The sequence below is a fragment of the Leguminivora glycinivorella genome, chromosome 2 (assembly GCF_023078275.1).
Source record: "Leguminivora glycinivorella isolate SPB_JAAS2020 chromosome 2, LegGlyc_1.1, whole genome shotgun sequence".
Taxonomy (NCBI): domain Eukaryota; kingdom Metazoa; phylum Arthropoda; class Insecta; order Lepidoptera; family Tortricidae; genus Leguminivora; species Leguminivora glycinivorella.
In genome coordinates this window covers 20,542,940-20,550,885 of record NC_062972.1, presented here as the reverse complement: position 1 = coordinate 20,550,885, position 7,946 = coordinate 20,542,940, and the positions used below count along the sequence as shown (strand labels likewise).

Genomic DNA, 7,946 nt, shown 5'->3' with positions numbered 1-7,946 from the left:
GACATTAAGTCCGTTTTCATATTGTCCGATCCGATATCAGATGTCGGAAGGATTTCAATGGAAAAAATCCAAGATGGCGCCTGTAATGTATGGGATATCGGTCCTACATCCGATATCGGATCGGATAGTGTGAAAACGCACTAGGGGCCTTAATTAAATGTGCTTGATTATATTATGAAGATGATTTAGATTAATTGTGAGACATAAACATACCTACCTACATATAATGAAATACAGGATGTCCCATAAAGGACACGTCAGACTGAAACTGGAGGTAAGTAGGACCAAAGAGTGACAGCACCGAAAAGTGAGGGGCCCCTATCGCCCAGCGAACTGTCTAGTCAGTGTGCTGCTTTACACAGCATTATATTATCAAGGGCCAAGGCTCCTACGTTGCATAAAGCTGCATTATGTATCTACGACGAAACGTCGAGCTTTGGTTGGTGAGCCGGGCAAGTTTCGCTGGCTTGTTTCGTGGGAACCTGTACAATTTGGCATTACTTTAATGTTTCAAAGCTGGCATGTTTTAATAATATCCGCCCTAATCGTTCTATCAACTCCTATATGAACACTCTCTCACTGATCCCCTTGACAGAAGCTTTCTCCTTTAATTAACTCCCATATTATATATCTATCGCAACTGAATAATATATTGCTTTTATATTAACTGTACCTACTTCGTTATTTAAGCGGCGTAATACACAACATATGTGAGTGTGCACAGTAAAACGTCCCACTTTGTCGATTGCTATAAAGCCGCTTTGTCAGTTTATTCATATAAATATACAAGTAAATCTCGCCTTAATTGTAACCGACAAAGTGGGACGTTTCAGTACATAAACACACTCACATATTAAGGACGCAAAGACAGTAATCACTTTTAACCCTTCGTCTGTGTTTGATAAGGATACTAACATAATATAGGCGTTGGACTTTAAAAATGTATATCAAAGATAATTATTTTATGACATTTTTTTGACAGACACAGACGACGGGTTAACGACCTCTCTACAGTCAATTAAGATAGGTAAATTGTGTTGTGCGTCGTAATTCGACAAAATGGAAAAAAGAAAAAGTGTGAATATAAACTTAAGCACAACAGAGACGGCAGGATGGAACTCTACTAGTTTTCTTGTGTATTTTTTTTAAATGAAAAGTGTCAGTCACTAGAACTGTTTAATACATTAAGGGTCTGTATAGATTCAATCGGGGAAAGCTTAAGACCTTATCGACTTAAAGCGAAGGGTAGGGCGAAACTAGCGCCACTATCGATATTATCTTATATCTTCAAAATTACATATTTTTCAGAAATGTCTCTACATAAGTCGCTAATAACAGTTTTAGTATTTTATAATATGTAACAATTTATCGTTTAATAGTTATCCTGAAAAAAAGTGGCCACTTTTACCTATGTAAGTTTTTGGGGATAACTATACAAGGAAAAATTGTATACTTACAGTATTGTATAAAATTATTTAAGTGTTTTGTTAGCGACTGATGTAGAAATAGTACCGAAAAAATATCTAATTTTGAAGATATGAATAAATATCGAAAGTGACCCTAGTGTCACTTTACCCTACGCCTTAACTTAGATGAACTGTATTTCAATTTATACGTTTCCATGACATAACCATGCCGTCGAAATTGTCGGTATTTGATTTATTGCGTTGTGTATCAAGTTCCGTGGATGGAATGATGTATGTATGTATCGGCCCTAAGTATCTAGTAGGTGTAAGAGGCTGCGCACGTTCCAATTCTTTGTCTTTCAGCTCACGGGTGAGGCAGTTATAAATTGTATTAGATAGAAGCAGGAAGGAAACAGTCAGGTAATAATACTTTTTGCCAAGACAATGGAATCACCTTAGTGATCTCTTAGAAGCATTGTTCATATTGGCCGACAGATCAAGGGCTTTATAAGACATATTTATCTACAAATTTTAGTAACATTACTTAGTATTTTAAAGACAAATAATAAAAATTATAATAACATTCTAAAGTAGATATTATTGTCGCCTGAATGTATGAGGCCGTATGCGTCAAATCCGGTAGTTCTGATTTTTTGCAGGCTTGTTTATGATGTTGGCCTAATGAATAGGTACAATCCAAGTTTGTGACCTCGAGCGCCGAACGCAACATTGTCAAAAATAAAAAAAACCGCGAAAATATCGTTTCTTTTTCTGGCGATTATAACCCTAAAGGACTAGTTATTGGAAAAACTTACTTGGATCATTCATTAGGCCAACATCATAAACAAGTCTGCAAAAAATCAGAACTACCGGATTTGACGCATACCATAGATGTATAAAGTTACTGGATTATAAAGTAAGTAAACGAAAAATAATACGATCCTAATTCACAATTCCACATATAAATTGCTCGAAAGATCGTCTCACTTTATATTAAATTTCATCACTCATACATATTAAATTGTTTTGGTACAACACGTTATTAATCCCGCCGAAGGACATCTTAAAAGGTACTCCAGTAAATTTAAATTAAACTACAGCTTCAGTTTCGGAGTGTGTAAGTGACTCAGGCGTAACGAGCTTCTGTTGTTGTGAGCTCTAAAACGTTTCAAAAGAAAACTTTGTTACTTTGTGTGAATTCGTTCGGAAAAGGATTTGTAGGTAGTTTGCGTTTTTCCAAACTTAAATAGACTTAATAATATATGTATAATAATATTACGATTATATTTTTAATTAGACTGTTTGTATGTGGATTAACCTATATCCATATCTGAAAGTTAAATAGTCAACCTTTTTTTTTAAATCCTATTATACCTGAGCCTTGTACGAATTTTATTGTATTTTGACTCTGAAAGCCTTGCCTTGCCTTGTCTTTCTTTTAAAGTTCATTGCTACTCGAAATTATTATTACCTACCATACTAAATGTAAGGGAATAATGATATATATTTTTATGAATATATTATATGTAATTATTCTCTTACATTTGAGATATTGGTACTACTTATTTTGATTTGCACGTAAGCTCTACTAAGTAGTACTTTCACAATTGTAACTGAAAAATGTTTGAGTAATGAATACGCGGTAAAATTATAAGTGTGCTCCGTGATTGTGTTGAAAGAAGCCAGGTCTAAATAGCTATAGAATGACCCGTCCATTGACACAGGCGACCGAAAGAAATCACCAAAAATCTCCAACGGAAAGGTCCTCAATCCTCCCAACAAGAGGAGATGAATGATATTACGAGAGATCATTCGCGACTGGTGCGACCGGCCTTAAAAAAGCTGCTTTGCTTAAGCTAAGCTTCAACGAACTCATCATTTATCATTGTCACTTACTTTACGGTAGCGGAAGCATCCCAAAAAAGCTTTCATTATAATTAATTCCACAATTTCATAAGCCTACATGCGTAATATTTATGCATCACATTTCGCTCTTCGCGCCGGCACGTACATACTTTGTTTTGTATTATAATTTATAGAACAACTTATGTGGGACGGCATTTATCTTGCGTTGCGTTACAGGTGAGCAAGTTGAGCAACGTAGGAATGAATAAGGTGCAGGGGGAGAATTTCACACGAGGATTGTTTTACATTAATTTATTTTAGTCTCGAAATTTAAATAAAAATATCAGAAGGCTTCAGTACCTGATAAATACGGCGCAAGTAAGTATTTAAATCAATGAGTTTTACTGTTAAAGTACAACGTAACCACAAGATATTAAAACGAAACCTAACAACATTTGCTAACCCACTTTTCCGCCCGCCATTCTTCGAGTCATTACTTCCGCTCATTCCCCCACGAGAGTCGTGCAGGCGGATGCTCAGACTCGCACGCAAGAACTTTACCGAGGAGCTCGGGCCCGTGGAGGGTTCAATTGACTGCGACGGGGACGAGTTTCATACGAGGCAGTAAAAGGTTAATCCGGGTTATGACACTTTTCCAATTGAGTCTAAGCGAGCTAACACATAAGATGGCTGAGGGCATAAAAGTGACAATTTTACCCGACTGGTGAAAAAATACTGTCGAGAAACTACATGTATTACCTATAAGGTATTTTCCCCCTCACTAGCTCGGAAACATGTGTTTTGTCCTTTAATACCAGCGGATAAAAACGTATTTTAACCACTAGTGGATAAAGTAATTTGACCTTGAAAATAGTAAAATTTTCTGCTTTAAATCTGATAAAAGTGGATGTATTTAGTGATGAAGATGATTTACCACCTGTGGAATTACTGGAAGCAGTGATAAACGCGTTTTTTGCGTTGTGATTTCCTCGCTATAGTGAGGGGAAAAGTTTTGTGTTACACACGGATGCTAATGTATTTTACTTCTCGTGTGTTGAAAAACTCGCTTCGCTCGTGGTTCAACTACAGAATCCTTTCACTTGCTCGTTTTTCAGTTCCACACTCGGCGTTAAAATACAATTATGCCCCCTTGTATAACAAATAACTATTGTGCTCTATAAATATTTTCTCATTCAAAACCAAATTGTTGAAACCTGAACACTTTTAAACGTGTCGCTTAGATTTATAAAAAAAAAAACCGGTCAAGTGCGAGTCGGACTCGCCCACCGAGGGTTCCGTACAAACTTTCAAACTCCCCAGTTAAAATAATCTCATGTTTTCACATAACTCTAACGACTTGACTAGAAGACAAAACTATAGGTACTAATGAGCATTATTGTGTATAGCGCCATCTCTCGGTGAATTCGCTAACTAATTTCCGCGACCATAGTATGTTGGTTTTTCAGGGATTATTCTTTATAATGTTAACCGATTTAAACAATTTTTACTTTATCGGAAAGAAGATGATTTACGTAACATCGCGTATTAATTTGAAGTACTATATACATCCGAAAAGGTGGGTAAATTAAAAGTAAAAATCTGAAAAGTTTTTTGTGAATTAAAAAAAAAGTTTTCAAGATACAAACACGATTATATTTTTCCTGTAATATTTAGCATAAAAACAATGTTTCCTAAAATTTTCATAATTTTTCGTTGGTAAACTTCGGAGATAAGGGGGGAGGGGGGGGAACGGTATTTGTTTTTACATTTTCCTTTAAAATTCTTTTTTTTTCCACAACAAAAAAATTATAAAAAATAGTTTATTTACGTTCAATTTGAGCTCTTTCTAACGATACCCCACTTGACCTAGTAACTTGAAATTTACAGTTTGCCCCCCTTTCATTTTGGCCATTTTCTACAATTAAAATTAATAAATTTAAAAAAATTATACCTTCTATTTGTAGAGGTTCACAATGTTCACAACTATTCCAAATTTCAAGTTGATAGCATTAGTAGTTCTCGAGATATTTAGGAATGTGACAGACGGACAGACAGACGGACAGAGTCGCACCATAAGGGTTCCTGTTGTACCTTTTTGGTACGGAACCCTAAAAAGTGAATTCATATTTCAAAATACAAAGTAAACATAATACTTACTTAGTAATTACTTAGCTAGAAGGAGTTCCTAAAACAAATAGAAGCTACGAATTCGATATGGATTGATATTGCGGACTAAGCAAACACAATAACTTCAAGTTTTAGATGAGCACTTTGTTTTGTTTGAATTTATAAGTAATGTTCTGAGGCTCCTTGAAACAACTCCAATAAAGGTAAATCCAGTTACCAAAACAATTTAAGTAAAAATATATTTCGAATATATACCGTGTTTTTTTTATTTCCAGGGCCGGTTGCACCAGCACACTTTGACGCCCCCTTCATCGTTAAAGATGGCTCCGACGACCGTTAAGTCCATATTTGCGTTGCACCATGCCATCCGTCAGTAAAAGGGTTACGATTCATTTAACCGGTGCCAGAGCACCGGTTAACGGCTCGTATTAGGTAAATCTAGGAACCAATATGGCGGCCAATGTTTTGAATTTGTCCCGTATTTCACGAGTTTATGCTTATTTTAAAATAATTTGAGCTATTAGCAATGTAAAATACTTATAAAACGTTTAAAACAGTAAAAATGTGGAAGTAACTAAACATAAAAAAGTGACAGTGACACACCAGAGTGGTTTTAAGGTTATTTTAATTGCGCGACGATTTGTGTTTGTAAACACCTTTAATTTAATTTATTTTGTTTATAAATGTGTGTGTTTATATTTAGATCGAGTGCAGAATGAGCTTCAGTTGAATATATAATCGATCGATGCTGTAAGAAATTCACAAGTGCGTCCTATGAGATCAAAATTCGACAGCAAATAATGAAAACTATTTGTCGACAATACAGTCTTTAAAAGGGTCTTGGTATATTTGGAATCACGAATAAAATAATAAATATCCTGGAAAAAGTTGTGGATCCATTATGACATCCGAAATCAGGGCGAGAATAACGACAAACATTGTATAAAATCCGACCTTCAAAATCGTATCTCGCGACAGGAATCAACTTTCGTTTTAAACTATACACGTCTATGAGACATACGAAATGAAGTATTTTAGTGTGAAGCAAATGTGTTGGGACAATCTACACAACTTTTAGGCAACAGCATAGGCAAGATATCAGTGAAAAAATGTAAAGAAAATGTTATTATAATACTTCTGTTCATACCTACTTATCTGTGTTTTATTTCTCCTTTTATAACTTTTTCATAAACCTATAATGCAAAAACTTTGCAGTAGTCAACTTAAATTATTTACATTTAACATGTTCAGTGCTGGCGTCGCAAAGTTTGAGACCAAAATAATCCTCCTCCTATGTCGGTGACACAGCGAAGTTGACTTATGCCAGTGGCATAGGAATGAGAATTTATTTGTTTCTACCAGCATAAATAGTGTAGGCTTTTAGTAAAACAGTGGGATGAACGTGAATTCATACTATTCGTAAACACTCCGGACAGAGAGATGCAATCTTGAGTTTGACTAGTGCAAAGGCAAAGTTGACAATCAAGCATGTATTTCAGCTAATTAAATACATAAAGCTAACCAACATGAAAGCAATACAGATTTTATATCCTAAATAGTAATGCAAACATAGTAAGTATCTGCTTGAAATTCACTTTACTTATATCTAAATTTTTCATGTCGGTCAGGGATAAATTCTTGACACCAAAATGTTCTAACCATTTTAAAGTATTATTACCTACTACTAAAAGTCCTCAAATTGTATTTCATAATTTGTGTTGCTTTGATATAAATGATGCAGCTGAACATTTCTAAAATAAATCAGAGTCTAAGATTTCATAGGCACTTATAGTTCTGTACTTATTTTTCAGCATACTGTTGAGGGTGGGCTTGCGAATATTGTGGCATGTCAGAGCGTTATCAGACTTTTCAGTAGCAGTATAATTATATAGGCAAAATAATTTCTAGTTGTGTCATGCTAATTTGGAAACTTACTATTCTGGAAAGAAGAAATATACCTCTGTGAAATTAAAACAACAGTAAATAATTCCATGGGTAATTTATCTACACCTCAAAAAAAGGATATTATAACTTGAATAAGCAGATAGTTATAATAAGAGTATAGTGGGAAACAATGACTATACAGGAAGGTAGATAAAATCCTGTATTGTTCATGAATAAAGTACTAATTATCATAAACTGTGACACTAGATATAAGTTAGAAAAAAGAAATATTATAGGTAGGACTTTATTTTTACACAGATTGACTGAGTTCCATGATAGCTTAATAATGCTTGTGTTGTGGGTTACTCAGACAGTAATATAATTATGTAAACACTTGATTACATAGAAAACTTACATACTCTGGAAAAAATGTGTCTGCCGGCCACATTTAAACTATCGGTGCTGTTCTCTAACATGTGAATAAATGGATTGATCCCAATAGATGCCAGCCTCAAACATATTGCAGTGAAAATGTGGTCTTTAGAATAAGCATTCAATTTCCAATTTTATAACCACAATTTTTAATGGGTTGGGGTCTATTAGTGGAGACTGTATAGTCATTTGGCACATAAAGTAACAAAAATATATTTTATTGACAAAATTGAAATTCTGATGATAATAATT

General features: G+C 34.6%; 1 long non-coding RNA gene across 1 annotated transcript; it reads left to right on the top strand.

Moving 5' to 3' along the window:
- The first annotated feature begins 5,659 nt into the window (after positions 1 to 5,659).
- LOC125237243 lies at positions 5,660 to 6,528 on the top strand. The gene is made up of 2 exons (XR_007178312.1): positions 5,660 to 5,996; positions 6,082 to 6,528. It is a non-coding gene; the product is annotated as an uncharacterized LOC125237243 (long non-coding RNA).
- Positions 6,529 to 7,946: the final 1,418 nt, after the last annotated feature.